The 15,471-nt window shown below is 40.0% G+C and overlaps 1 protein-coding gene across 6 annotated transcripts in view; it reads left to right on the forward strand.

Annotated features, from left to right (window-relative positions):
• FER (FER tyrosine kinase) overlaps positions 1–15,471 on the forward strand; it is a 308,974-nt gene that overhangs the window by 20,986 nt on the left and 272,517 nt on the right. For 5 of the 6 annotated variants that reach the window (XR_011471215.1, XM_070412423.1, XM_070412422.1 and 2 more), the window contains exon 2: positions 1,765–1,907. The exons of the other annotated variant lie outside the window; for it this stretch is intronic. The gene's annotated coding sequence lies outside the window, so the exon portion shown is untranslated. The remainder of the gene's footprint in view (positions 1–1,764; positions 1,908–15,471) is intronic. 6 annotated transcript variants of the gene reach the window in all.

The raw sequence follows: 15,471 nt of genomic DNA on the forward strand, positions 1-15,471 counted from the left end.
GATAATGACCTGCTGGCTTAGGCCTGCTCCCGGGTGGCAGAGGGCAGGCCCAATCCCTAGGTGCAGCCCCTGGTCGGGCTCAGAGCAGGGCCGATTGGGGAGTTGGGGTGCCGCCCCCTGTCATGGACAGAGCAGGGCGGATCGTGAGGTTGCGATGCCACCCCTAGTCACGCTCAGGGTAGGGCCGATTGGGGGGTTGGGGCACCGCCCCCTGTCACACTCAAGGCAGGGTCGATAGGGAGGTTGCGGCACCACCCCCTGTCACACACAGAGCAGGGCCCATCGGGGGGTTGGGGCTCCATACCCTGTCACGCACAGAGCACAGCCGATCAGGGGGTTGAGGAGCTCCCCCCTGTCATTCACAGAGTAGGGCTGATAGGGGAGTTGGGGCACCACCGCCTGTCACACACACAGCAGGGCGGATCAGGTGGTTGGGGTGCCGCCCTCTATCACCCACAGAGCAGGGCCGATCAGGGGGTTGGGGCGCCACCACTGTCACACTCAGGGCAGGGCTGATGGGGAGGTTATGGCTCTACCCCGTCACACACAGAGCAGGGCCTGTGGGGAGGGGGTTGCGGCGCCGCACCCTGTCAGTCACACAGCAGGGCCGATCAGGGGGTTGGGGCGCCGCACCCTGTCACACACAGAGCCGCAGGGCGATCAGGGGGGTTGGGGAGCTCCCCCCTATCAGGCACAGAGCAGGGCTGATTAGGGGGTTGGGGCGCCTTCCCCTGTCACGAACAGAGCAGGGTGGATAGGGAGGTTGTGGCCCCGCCCCCTGTCACACACAGAGCCGCAGGGCGATCAGGGGGTTTGGGCGCTGCCCCCTGTCACGCTGATCCCGGTGCTGGGAGGCCTCGCTGCTCTGCTGATTCCGGTGCTGGGAGGCATATTACCCTTTTACTATATAGGATAGAGGCCTGGTGCACCGGTGGGGGCTGGCTGATTTGCCCTGAAGGGTGTCCTGGATCAGGGTGGGGGTCCCCACTGGGGTGCCTGGCCAGCCTGGATGAGAAGATGATGGCTGTTTGCAGTTGGTCATACCCCCTTTAGGGTGGGGGTCCCCTCTGGGGTGCCTGGCCAGTCTGGGTGAGGGGCTGAGGGCCGTTTTCAGTCTGGTGGGTGACTGAAGCTCCCAACCTGTCCTTTTTTTCTTTTTTTTTTTTTTATTCTGGGCCAGCTTTAGCTCTGAGGCTTGGCTCCAGCTCTGAGGCCTCAGCTGTTGAAAGCAGGTATCTGGTTTGTTTGGGTTCTATAATTGTAACACTGTTGCGGTCCTGCTCACTCCAGCTCTGAGATCCCGGCTGCTGAAAGCAGGGATCTGCGTTTGTTCTATAATTGAAACAATGTTGCGGTCCTGCTGGCTGAAACCCGGCTGGCTGAAAGCAGGTTTCTGGGGTTTTGTTTAGCTTCTATATTTGTAATAATGTTTCTTAAACTGCAAGCTCAGAGGCCGGCAAGGCAGGCGGGGAACGTTGGCTTCCTCCGTCACTGAAGCAAGCAAGCCTCCTGTTCGCTTCAAGCTGCCTGGCTGCCGGCCGCCATCTTGGTTGGCAGTTAACTTGCATATCGCCCTGATTAGCCAATGGGAAGGATAGCGGAGGTACGGCTAATTACCATGTTTCTCTATTATTAGATAGGACGTGATGAATGTGAGATATTGCCACAGTTCATTTCCAATAGTAGCTTACTGTACTCCATGTGTACATTTTAACCTTTTTCTCTGTGGTGTACAATTCTGACTCCTTGAATTTCTTCTTGCAGCTCATGTTTTCTGGCTAGACCTATGATCATTTCATGAGACTCCACTGAAAGTTTTATCGTGTCTTCCTCATCCCTAATGTGTAATCCTTCAACATGGACCTGCTACTTTAGCTAAGATATGACCAACAATGAATAGTAGTAAGGTAGGATTACATTACTCTTCTTAGTAAATTACTTAAATAAAAGTAAAATAGTTATTTTTATATTACTAAATAGTTACTAAAATGATTATTTTTTCCTTTGAAAGTTTTGACTTGTCTTGATTTGTAGTTTTTTTGTTAGATTATTCTCCTACCTAGGCAGGCTACTCATTTTATATTTGTGTTACTTATCTTTTGCTTGTTATTTATCTTACTGAATTGTATATCATTTGTGATGTAATTATTTTTTTTTCAACTATCACTTATAATCAGCAGAATCTCAATCTATATATCCTTCCCAGCCTGTGTGCCCACCAGTCCTTTGTTTACAACTCCCTGGCACTAAACTCAATATATTAGTTTTCTTCTTAAATACTTGTTCCTTCTTCTGGTTTATGTATTTCTGTTAATAACATTATTAGTCCCATTTTCTAATATAGTAATATAATTATTTACTATTTTAGCCATTTATTTGATGTATATGGATAGGTTTCTATTAAGTATTAGACAATTTGTTGATTGATAATCTTGCTGTGTAGATTATTTTTCATTTGAAGTTTTTACTTTCAGCACTTTGATTATATCATCTTATTTCCTTCTGGCCTGCAAAGTTTCTGCTGAAAAATGTGATAGTATTCTAACTTTAAATATACATTGACTGCAGTTTTTACATTTTGTTGCATTAAGTTAAAGGGAAGAAAACTAGATCATTTATGTTGTATTTGGTATACTGGCACTGGTTTGCTGTTGATATTTATTTAAAACAACAGCAAGAGTTCCTTCCCTACACGCTATTAGGCACGTCTACCTTCTTACCAGTTGGTTATAACTGGAGTAGTCTAAGTATTCATTTCTGAAAAATTCACTATTTCAAATGGGAGATAGCTTAAAGTGCAAATGATAAGCAAGTTAGTAGAGACAACTAGAGGTAGGCCAGTGAGAAATGATTTAAGTACTTGCTCTCTCTGATACTTGTGTAGAGCTGGCATTCAGTGAGTATTTTTTTTTTTCTTTACTTGCTTGCTTTTGAGTTTCACAGATTTGGTTGGTTTTCCTTAAGAATTATATGACATTTAGGAGTAAGTGGAGCTTTTTTTGGAAGGATTAGGAGGTAACTTTTAAGCAGTATTTTCAAAGGGAGAAGAGGCATATTTTGGTTGAGAGGAAAGGAGGAAAGTGTCAGTGAAGAAGGGACTGTTCTAGGTGATTTAGGGATGCCTGTGAAGCCTTTCCTTCCCTTTACTCCAGCTGGGCTTGGATTATACTTCGCTTTGTACAGGGATTCCTTGTAGCAATTATTGTTATGTGTTAGAACTGCTTCTCCTCTAATAAGCTCCCTGAAGCTGTGACCAGTACTTCTTATCTGTGTGTACTCAGGACCTCACTCAGTGCCAGACATGTTATAGACATTTAATAAGTAGTTACTGGAAGAATCAATAAATTAATGAATAAAAGACTTTTTTCTAAGACATGGAGCAAAAGGACTATGATTTCTTTGCTGTGCAACCACAGTAAAGGTTGAACCTGTGGTTAGACAGATTTATTGTTGAGGTGCTCTATTAGAGCTAGAATGGTTCAGGAGCCTAGGTTATAAAGCAGGGATGAAGTTGTTCAGCAGAAACCAGAGGCATTCTGAGTGGAAAATGCAATTGGGAGATGTTTCACAAAAGTAACTATTATGATATAAGTGTCTTTTTCATTTTCTAAATAAATGTAAATAAAAAATATTTGAAGGAGAAGTAATTTTTTAATGTTAAACATTGTATCTGTGAAATTTGATTTTTATCTTCTTAATCCTTGGTCTTAAAAATACTTTTCGAAAAAAAAATTATTTGAGGAGTCTTTTCTTTATATTTTTACTAGAGGCCCTGCCCCTGATCAGGGTCGGGGGCACCGATTGGGGGTAGGGGGGGCTGATCAGGGGCGAGGCCAGCTGGGGGGAGGGGCTGTGGGAGGTTGCCAGCTGGCCCCGCCCCTGATCAGGGTGTTGGGGGCCGATTGGGGGCTGGGCCGGCGGGGGTGGGGGGAGGCGATTGGGGCCCAGATCAGGCTGGTTGGCTGCTGCAGTGCACGTTATAGCCACCGGTTGTTCTGGTCCTTCTGCCATTCCGGTCGCTGGACTTTTATATATATAGATACTTACGATAAAAATGCAAACTAGAGGTACATAAAGTAGAAAGTGGCATTCTTCCCACTATTTTGTCTCACTCTTCAGAGGTAGTTAATGATAAAAGTTTGTTGTATATCAGTTTTTACTTTTTTTGTTAATCCTTATCTGAGGATATTTTTTTCATTGATTTTTAAAGAGTGGAAAGGAGTGGGGGAGAGGAGGAGAGATGGAGAGAGAGATTGAGAGACATTGATGTGAGGGAGATACATTGATTAGTTGCCTCCCACATGTGCCTTGACTGGGGCTGGGGATTAAACCTTGAACAGGAATCAAACCTGTGACCTATTGGTGGGTGGGCCAACACTGGCCAGGGCCATTTTTACTTTTAAGTTATATATGTTCAAGAACATGCATGTTTATATTTGTATACTTTTCAAAACATGATCATTTGATATATATGTTCCGAAATTTGCTTTTCCTACTTATCCACTGACTTCTGTTTATCCTCCTGTAATTCTAAAATTTGTTGGATATATTAAAAGACAGAACTAGCAGAGAATAACAGTCAGAAACCAGTGCAATCAAATGTATGGGGATGTCAATCAGTGGTTGTTGGGACCAAGTCAGTGCCAACAGGAGTCCCCAATTTGGTGTGCAGTGAGGAAGGAAACTTTATTTAGTGCCAACAGCTCAACAGAAAACAGTATCACTGTGGCACAGCTCCATAGTGCTACAGCACAGCTGTGAAAAACACAACCACTGAGGCTGCCCTGGGGCCAGACCCCTCTTCAGCTAGGCAGCTCTGCTCCATGATGGTCTGCTTTGCTCTGCTCCAGTGAGGCATCTTTGGGGAGCCCAGGAAACATAGTCTTCAGTCTTCTGTGAAAAGTGCACTCTGTGCCATAGGGAAGCTGACTTATATAGACAGAATTCCCTGCCCCTGGCCCCTGATTGGTCAGAACAGAGCTGCTCTGATTGGTCAGAGCTGCACAGCTCCAATTGGATGGGGAAAGCCTTAATCCTATTGTTTGAAATAGGACTCCAGGAATCTCTATATAGAAAAGCCTAAGCAACCAGATGACTGGCCGGTAGCTATGACACACCCTGAGCACCAGGGGGAAGACACTCAATGCAGGAACTTCCCCCTGGTGGTCAGTGCATTCCTGTGTTCAGCTGACAGACGGGCGCCAGATGCTGGGCTCACAGTTGGCGAGTACAACTGTTGCAGTATGAGCCTCTCTCGCGGACACTCTCCCTGTGCATCCAAGTGGCGGCACAGCAGGCCGGGATGAGCGGGCGTGGTGCAGCGCCCAGCTAGGGCTCTGGCTCCTGCCCAACTGCCTGCTGCTTCGCACAATACTTTGTGCTGTGTAGGATCGGTGGCGCGGAGGTCCACTGATCCCTGCAGGTCAGGCCGAGGGACCCCACTAGTGCACAAATCCATGCACTGGGCCTCTAGTTCTTTTTTTTTTAAATATATTTTATTTATTTTTTACAGAGAGGAAGGGAGAGGGATAGAGAGTTAGGAACATCGATGAGAGAAACATCGATCAGCTGCCTCCTGCACACTCCCCACGGGGGGACGTGCTCGCAACCAAGGTACATGCCCTTGACCGGAATTGAACCTGGGACCCTTGAGTCCGCAAGTGGATGCTCTATCTGCTGAGCCAAACCAGTCAGGGCAATAGGCTGTGCTTTTTAATTTTTTTAAATTTGATCCTAGTTAGCACCAGGAGCCCTTCTTATTCCTTAGGGTTCATAAGAGATAAAGTGTAAAAAACTCAGGATAAAAAAAACCAAAACAACAACCTGCTAGATGTTATTAGTTTAATTGCTATCTGTTGGTTTAGAAGTAACTCTTTTTGACTTGTTTAATGTACATGAAATTTTAACAGTAATCATTTTTCATATAATGCATTTTAGAATAGACACATAAGGGATAATTAGAGAACTTTAAGGTTTATTGAGTACACCTATATGCCTGATATGTGAAAAACATGGCGATAAAATCATGAATAGGACACTGTCATTACTGAGTGCTCTGATAACAAATTGCAGAGGTAGTGTTGGCTATCTGGAGGAGGTGATATAAGAACAATCTTGAAATACTAGTAAGAATTAGCTAAGCTTTTTTAAAAAAATGGCTGAGAGTTAGGAGGGATTGAGTCAGAGTTGGAGATTTTTAGTACAAGCATAGAAAGAAAAGTCAGGGTAAGTCAATTGATTCAATATGTGTGGGGAAAGAAGTAGGGGTGTATATGCCCCATTTGCCTGGAAAAGTCTAAGCTTTCCCTTGTTTTCCTGGCATAATGAAGAATTGTATCTCTTTCACTCTTAAAAGTATCCCAGTTCTGGATGATTAAGTGGCATATTCACCTTAGAAGAGAGAGGGATATAGGGGGAGCTGATAAATTTTAGGGAATATAGTTTGATCAGTTGGGCGACTAGAAATTTATTTGAGGTCAAAGAGTAGGTATAGAATTGTGGGGAAGCATGGAACTTGGTTGGAAAGTCTATAAGGAGGATTCTCTGAAAGGTCGGGGGCCTCTGGGGGGACCTTGCCAAAGGTTGCAGCCCTTGCCTTAACTTTTCCAAACAAGTACAAGCCCCTAAGTGTTTTACTGGAATCTCTATGCTTAGTCTTTAGACTCGACCTCATAGAAGCATGTGCTTTTTCAAGGATACTTACCCTGTTGATGTATCTAAAGGTTAATTTTAGTTCAAGCTGTTGTTACAATAAAAGTCTAAGGAGGCAGGCGAATGGGGCTGCTTGATTCGTATAGCCAAGCAATCCCTTAGCCTCTCTTTCACAGAAACGTGTGTCAGGTAATCCATTCATCCATTGCTCAGAGTCTGCTTGTCCGTCCCAGCTTAGAATCAGTCAAGACTCCAGAGAGATGGAATGTAGTAGGTTATGACCTAAAACTGGAATATTAAAATTTACCATAGCAGAGATGGAACAGTTTTAGATTCAGGCCATGTGTAATAGCAGGTGTAGTTGAAATGGAGCTGGATCAAATGGGTCTTTGGAGAAGAGAAAGACTGGAGGTTAAAATCTCCATGGGTGAACATAAGAATTGGTTTAGAGAATAACATTTTGGGACAAGTGGATATTAAGAGGAAGATTTGGAGACAAATAACAGCTAGGTAGGATAGGACTTGGTAAAGCTGAATGATGTAAATTACAACGGAGAAGAGATTTTTCAATGTGTTTGGAAGAGCGGTGATTCGGAAATGGCCTTAAGGAATCAGGATAAAGTTACCACCCATCACACTCCCTTCCCCCAACCTCATGGATATGGGTGGTAGAATATAGGGAGGTATAGTTGCCACCTGAGAGCACTGTGCTTTGGGGGAGCTGGGTTTCAGGTAGGTGGAGGTAGAGATTTAGGGAAATTTATTTACAAACTAAATAGAATTCTAGAAGAACAATTAAGGAAGAAAACACATTTGTTAGGGTATGATCATAGAGAAAAGATGGGGTGGGAGTGGGGATTAGGCTGTGCCTTTTGGGAAAACAGTGTTACATAAAAACACACACCCAAGGATGAAACTTACTTGACTCCATGTCCTAACTTGGAGTTGTCTGATTTGAGTTCCCTGAGAGGCTGTCTTATTGCAGTGTATAGGGACTGGTTTTAACTTACTACTGATGGGACCTTGATGGTTGCCATTCTGCTAGTGCTTGCTTTTAATGAACGTATTTGAAAGTACATATATGGATATGGTAATTATTTTGACACTGTTACTCTCTTTAAAGGAAAAAAAATCGTTTGACCTTAATTTGAAAATTGAACTCTTGTAATAATTGATCATATAGAAAGTTTCTCGAATTTAGAACTAGGTTGTATGCATTGTGGTCATATTTAATCTTTTAAACCTTTTATTCCTGTTTTCCTTTAAATTAGCAATGTTTCACAAACATGTTCCTCATTTTTTTAACTGTATATCCTTGCTCATGTTTAAACTTCCACTTAGGAAGAAACGCTACTCTACCACTTGCTCTTCCACAGTCTCTCTATGAGGGTTCTCTCTCTAAGGCTTCATTAGTAATGACTGCTTTTAATAAGTCTCCCCAAAGTCAGACACATTAAATACGTTAACTCATCTGACCTTTATGACAACCTTGCAAAGTAGGTATTACTATTCCCATTTTGAAGATAAGAAAACTGAGCTTCCAGGAGTTAATTAACATGCATTGAGTCCTCTACTCAGCTTTGCTCTTTCTTTTCTCTGTGTCTCTGTAACACTTTGTACCTTATGCTTTTATGTCTCTGAGTCCCTCCCGATGGCCATTAGAAATGTTATGCATACTTTCTCTGTTTTCCCTCTGAACCTGTAACCAATTTGTATTTGTGAACCTTTGAGTTATATGACATTGTTTTCCAGGTTTGTCACCCCTAATAGGTTGTTAGCTTCTTGAGACTAGGGTCTGATATCTTATTCATCTTGGTATTGTTGGCACTCAGAAATATGCTTGCCAAATAGTTGCTCAGTACAAGTTGCTGAATAAATTTGGAATGAATTGTCATCATTACCTATGCATCATCATTACTTGTCTAGTTAGTCTTCATACACTGTAAATTGCTTGAAGGCAGTAATCAAGATTTTATCTATAATAATAAAAGGGTAATATGCTAATTAGACCAGGGTAATTAGACCAGACATCCTTCCAGACATCATTCCAGACGTCCTTCTGGACGAAACTGGGGCCAGAAGGAAGCCTGGGTCCTGGGTTCCTACCTGTGGCTGGAGGGAAGCCAGCCCAGGTCCCGGGTACCAGAGGGAAGCCGGTGCCGGCAGCCAGGCGAAGGAAGGCTTGCTCTTGCACGAGCCTCTATCAGGGGTCCTCAAACTTTTTAAACAGAGGGCCAGTTCACTGTCCCTCAGACCGTTGGAGGGCCGGACTATAGTTTAAAAAAAAACTATGAACAAATTCCTATGCACACTGCACATATCTTATTTTGAAGTAAAAAAACAAAACAAATACAATATTTGTATTTGCATGTGGCCCGTGGGCCGTAGTTTGAGGACCCCTGCGTCTAGTTTGTGCATCGGGCCTCTAGTTTATCTGTAAACGCCTAACATTATCTCTCCCATGGTTACTCAGTAAGTAGCTGTGGATTTATATTAATACCGTAAAGCAAAGAAAAAAATTGTTAATAATTCTCTCCTTAAATAATTTTAAATATCAGTACTTTCAAATACACTTTTAAAATGAAAAAAAGTTTATTTAAAAGCACACATGTTGTTCATTTGCTTATAGACTTGCAGTTAGTATTCATTATTCTCTTACAGTGGGACATTGTCATTCATTAATGCTGTCCCAATAGGTTGCCCAGTCCAGTGCTTTTTGCGTTGTATTTAATTTCTTTTTAAGGTAAGCTAGAAGCAACATTTTCAAGTAAAGACAACATAGGAGGAGTTTTAAATACTGTATCTGTAAGGTGACCAAGGTTACCATATATTAACTTAATTAATGATGATGTCTTCAGAATTAAACGTGGTGACTGTTAACTTTTGCCTGTTTAGCTGCTTCTGAAATAGCACCTCACTTTATTTTCATATGTGGTCAGGTTTTTTGGTTTGTAACTGTGGTTATTACTTGCATGTTCTAGGGAGGCTTTTGACTTTGTTTTTGTCTTGCTGCAGGCAGCTTGATATTTTGTTCAAATAGAGTCACTATTTCTGACTTCTGTCAGTATTAAAGCTTGTAAAAGATAAGAAATACCATTAGATAATTATTTTGTACTTTAACTGGTTAATAATTTTGTAGTCTTTACCAATGAACAAACATATTTTGATAAAGTAGCTCAAACCACAAAGTCATTTTGATAGGTTTTATTAGTCAAGGTTTATAAATTCAAACTGAAAAAAAGAAAAAAGAAATAAGCTCTATTTAATTTCCTGCTTGCCTATGAGAATATCTGGTGGAGAATGAGAGATTTCCTGTTTCTATTACATAGTTTTTATTTATGTATTTGCTAATTTTTCTAAATTTAGCATATCTTTAATTGTATGTTTTGTCAATATTAAAATAAAGGTAGTAATTAAAATCTTTCTTATAAGACATTATCTGAATTAAAATAAATTAGCCTTACTTTAAAAAGAATATTCAATACATAGTAAACTTTATGTATGTTATATAAAATTAATATTTCCATCTGTGTAATTGAAGAATATAAAAGTTGCCAGATGTTGAGCCAAAAGTTGAAAGACAGGAGGTACTTATAGCAAATACCTGCATATACCCTTATACTTACAAGAAATACCATGGGAATTCTATTATCCAACCAATGAAACTAATGTGTTTTATATTTTGCTATTTAATAACTTCCATTTTTGTTTTAGAAGAATGTATTTGTAGATCTATTTTATACAAAATGAACTTTTAATTTTGAGAATATAGAAATTTTTAATGGTTCTTTTAAAATTTTAAATAATTATTTATGGTGAATTGAAAACTCAACATAACTCACTTAATCCTAAAAACCAAACTGAATAATATTAAATAAGATAGCTTTAAATAAGTCTAAATAGTCATTTATTAGGATTTTTACTGTTTTCACCTTTTTTAAAAAAATACATTTTATTGATTTTTTACAGAGAGGAAGGGAGAGAGATAGAGAGTTAGAAACATCGATGAGAGAGAAACATTGATCAGCTGCCTCCTGCACACTCCCTACTGGGTATGTGCCCGCAACCAAGGTACATGCCCTTGACCGGAATCGAACCTGGGACCCTTGAGTCCACAGGCCGACGCTCTATCCACTGAGCCAAACCGGTTAGGGCTATTTTCACCTTTTTAAAAATAATGTTTTTATTGATTTTAGAGGGAGGAAGGGAGAGGGATAGAGAGAGAGAAACTGATTGACTGCCTCCTGCACATGCCCTGACTGGGAATCCAACCAGTGACCTCTTGGTTCATGGGTCAGTGCTCAATGCCTAAGCCACACTGGCTGGGCTACTTTCACCTTTTTAATGATGCTATTTAAAAATAGACATCTTTGCTAATAGCACTAGTACACTTATGTACAATACTCTGTTTCTACCTGATTTGTACTTGCTATCCCCTAAATTTTTCCTGGTTCTTGGTATGACAGGTGATTTTCAATTGAATCCTAGGTATTTTATTTATTACTAGAGGCCCAGTGCATGTATTCGTGCATGGGTGGGGTCTGGCCAGCCTCCCTTGACCAGAATTGAACCTGGGACCCTTCAGTCTGCAGGCCAACACTCTATCCACTGAGCAAACCCCACTAGGGCTACAATTTATTGACATATAGGTCACATGCTAAAAAATTTACCCATGAAAACTGTACAATTCACTGATTTTTTAATTAGTTCAAAGAGTTGTGCAACCATCATCACATTCAATTTTAGAACACTTTTATCCCTCAAAATGAAATGCAGTATCAATTAGCAGTTACTCCTCACTTCTTCCCAAGTTTGTCAGCCTTCGGCAACCACTACTCTATTTTCTGTCTCTAAACTTTGGGCATTTCACATCATAGAGTATGTCAGTCTTTTGATTCTTACTTTTTCACTTAGCATAATGTTTACAAGGTTTATCTGTGTTGTAGCTTGTATCTATAGTTCATTTTTTTCATTGTCAAATAGTATTTCATTTGTATGGATATCGTGTTTTATTTATGTATTCATCAATTGATGAACATTGAGATTACTCCACTTTGTGGCTGTTATGAATAATTCTGCTTGAACATTCTGTACAAGTGTTTGTATGGACATATATTTTCATTTCTCCTGGGTTTATACTGAACAGAGGAATATAATAACTCTATGTTTAACTTTTGAGAAACTGCTCATTTTACATTTCCATCAGCAGTGTAGTAGGGCTCTAATTTCTTCACAGTGTCCAATACTTGATATTATCTGTCCTTTTGATTATAGACATACTGGCGGTGTGAAGTGGAATCTCACTGTGATTTTGATTTGTATTTTCCTAATGACTAATGATATTGAACATATTTTCATGTGTGTGTTGGACATTTGTAAATCTTTTTGGAGAAATCTTTTTTTCAGATCTTTTGTTCATTTTAATTGGTTTGTCTTTTTATTGTTGAGTTATAAGAAGTCTTTATACATTCCTGATAGAAGGTCCATGTCAGAGAGGATTAGCAAATATTTTCTACCATTTTGTGGATTGTCTTTTCCCTTTATTGATGGTGGTGGCTTTTATTTAAAGTGCAGAATTTTTTAAAATTTTAATGAAGTCCAATTTATGTATTTTTGTTTTGTTGCTTGTGCTTCTGGTGTTATATCTAAGAAACCATTGCCTAAGCCAAAGTCATGAAGATTAACTTTGTTTTCTTCTGAGAGTTTTATAGATTTAGCTCTGATATTTAGAGCTACATCCCTGTAAAGTTTATTTTTTGTGTATATTCTAAGGAAGGAATCGTGCTTCATTCTCTTGTATGTGGAAATCCATTTGTCCCAGCAGCATCATTAGTTGAAGAGAACTTTTTACCTATTGAGTAGACTTGGCACCCTTATAGAAAATAATTTAACCTTAAATGTGAGTATTTATATATGGAACTCTGTTCTACTTCACTGATGTCTATGTCTACCATATGTCAGTACCACATTATCTTCATTGCTGTAGCTTTTCAGTAGGTCTTGAAACCAGGAAGTGTGAATACTCTAACTTTGTTCTTCTTTTTCAATATCTTTTGTTAATTTTTGGTTATTCTGGCTTCCTTGAATTTCTATTTAAATTTTAGCTTGTCAATTTCTGCAAAAAAAAGAAGCTAGCTTAGATGTCAATATGTATTGAGTTAAATCTGTAGATAAAAGTGGTGAGTATTGCCTTCTTTTTTTTTTTTATTTTATTTTATTTTATTTATTTATTTTTTTTTCGCTTAAAGTATTACAAAGGGTATTACATAAGTATCCTTCCCCCCCCCCCCCCTTGACAAACCCCTACCCTCCCTTACCCCCCAGTGTCTTATGTCCATTAGTTATGCTTATATGCATGCATACAAGTCCTTCGGTTGATCTCTTACTCCCCTCCCTCCTGCCCCCCAACTCTCTCTGGCCTTCCCACTGCAGTTTGACAATCAGTTTGAGGCAGCTCTGCCTCTGTATCTATTATTGTTCAAAAGTTTGTAATGGTCTTTATTATCCATGAATGAGTGAGATCATGTGGTATTTTTCCTTCATTGACTGGCTTGTTTCACTTAGCATAATGCTCTCCAGTTCCATCCATGATGTTGCAAATGGTAGGAGTTCCTTCTTTTTAACAGCAGCATAGTATTCCATCGTGTAGATGTACCACAGTTTTCTAATCCATTCATCTACTGATGGGCACTTAGGCTGTTTCCAGATCTTAGCTATGGTGAATTGTGCTGCTATGAACATCTGGGTGCATATATCCTTTCTGATTGGTGTTTCTGGTTTCTTGGGATATATTCCTAGGAGTGGGATCACAGGGTCAAATGGGAGTTCCATTTCCAATTTTTTGAGGAACCTCCATACTGCCTTCCATAGTGGCTGCACCAGTCTGCATTCCCACCAGCAGTGCACAAGTGTTCCTTTTTCTCCACATCCTCTCCAGCACTTGTCGTTTGTTGATTTGTTGATGATGGCCATTCTGCCAGGTGTGAGATGGTACCTCATTGTTGTTTTGATTTGCATCTCTCGGATGATTAGTGACTTTGAGCATGTTTTCATATGTCTCTTGGCTTTCTGAATGTCCTCTTTTGAAAGGTGTCTATTTAGATCCTTTGCCCATTTTTTGATTGGATTGTTTATCTTCTTTTTGTTAAGTTGTATGAGTTCCCTATAAATTTTGGAGATTAAGCCCTTATCAGATACGACGTTGGCAAATATGTTTTCCCACGAGGTGGGTTTTCTTGTTGTTTTGTTGATGGTTTCTTTTGCTGTGCAGAAGCTTTTTATTTTGATGTAGTCCCATTTGTTCATTTTCTCTTTAGTTTCAACTGCCCTAGGAGCTGTATCAGTGAAGAAATTGTTTTGGCATATGTCTGAGATTTTGTTGCCTTTGTATTCTTCTAGAATTTTTATGGTTTCCTGTCGTACATTTAAGTCCTTTATCCATTTTGAGTTTATTCTTGTGTATGGTGTAAGTTGGTGGTCTAGTTTCATTTTCTTGCATATGTCTGTCCAATTTTCCCAACACCATTTATTGAAGAGACTATCTTGGCTCCATTGTATGTTCATGCCTCCTTTGTCAAAAATTAATTGAGCATATTGGTTCGGGCTAATTTCTGGACTCTCTATTCTATTCCACTGATCTATATGCCTGTTCTTGTGCCAGTACCAGGCAGTTTTGAGAACAGTGGCTTTGTAATACAGCTTGATATCTGGCATTGAGATCCCACCTACTTTGTTCTTTCTCAGGATCGTTGCAGCTATTCGGGGTCTTTTTTTATTCCAGATGAATTTTTGGAGAGTTCGTTCTAGATCTGTGAAGAAGGCCATTGGTATTTTAATGGGAAGTGCGTTGAATGTATAGATTGCTTTGGGTAGTATGGACATTTTAATGATGTTGATTCTACCAATCCAAGAACATGGTATGTTCTTCCATCTGTTTATGTCTTCCTCTATCTCTTTTTTCAACGTCCTGTAGTTTTCTGAGTAGAGGTCTTTAACCTCTTTAGTTAAGTTTATTCCTAGGTATCTTAATTTTTTTGGTGCGATGGTAAATGGGATTGTTTTTCTGATCTCCCTTTCTGAAAGTTCACAATTGGTGTATAGAAATGCCTCAGATTTCTTGGGGTTAATTTTGTATCCTGCTACATTGCCAAATTCATGTATTAAGTCTAGTAGCTTTTTGATGGAGTCTCTAGGGTTTTGTATGTATAATATCATGTCATCTGCAAATAAGGACAGTTTTACTTCCTCTTTTCCAATTTGGATGCCTTTTATTTCTTCTTCTTGCCTAATTGCAATGGCTAATACTTCCAGTACTATGTTGAACAGGAGTGGTGAGAGTGGGCATCCCTGTCTTGTTCCTGTTCTTAGGGGAAATGGTGTTAGTTTTTGTCCATTGAGTATGATGTTGGCTGTGGGCCTGTCATATATGGCTTTTATTATGTTGAGGTATGATCCTTCTATTCCCACCTTTCTGAGAGTTTTTATCAAAAATGGGTGTTGGATTTTGTCGAATGCTTTTTCTGCATCAATTGATATGACCATGTGGTTTTTTTCTTTCAATTTGTTTATGTGATGTATCACATTTATTGATTTACGGATGTTGTACCATCCTTGCATCTCTGGGATAAATCCTACTTGGTCATGGTGTATGATCCTTCTGATGTACTGCTGGATCCGATTTGCTAAGATTTTGTTGAGGATTTTGGCATCTATGTTCATGAGGGATATTGGCCTGTAATTCTCTTTCATTGTGATGTCTTTACCTGGTTTTGGTATTAGGGTGATGCTGGCTTCATAGAATGAGCTTGGAAGCGTTCCTTC

Source organism: Myotis yumanensis, unplaced genomic scaffold, assembly GCF_028538775.1.
Source record: "Myotis yumanensis isolate MYYU_CA2020_CCGP unplaced genomic scaffold, mMyoYum1.0.hap1 SCAF_4, whole genome shotgun sequence".
Lineage (NCBI taxonomy): Eukaryota > Metazoa > Chordata > Mammalia > Chiroptera > Vespertilionidae > Myotis > Myotis yumanensis.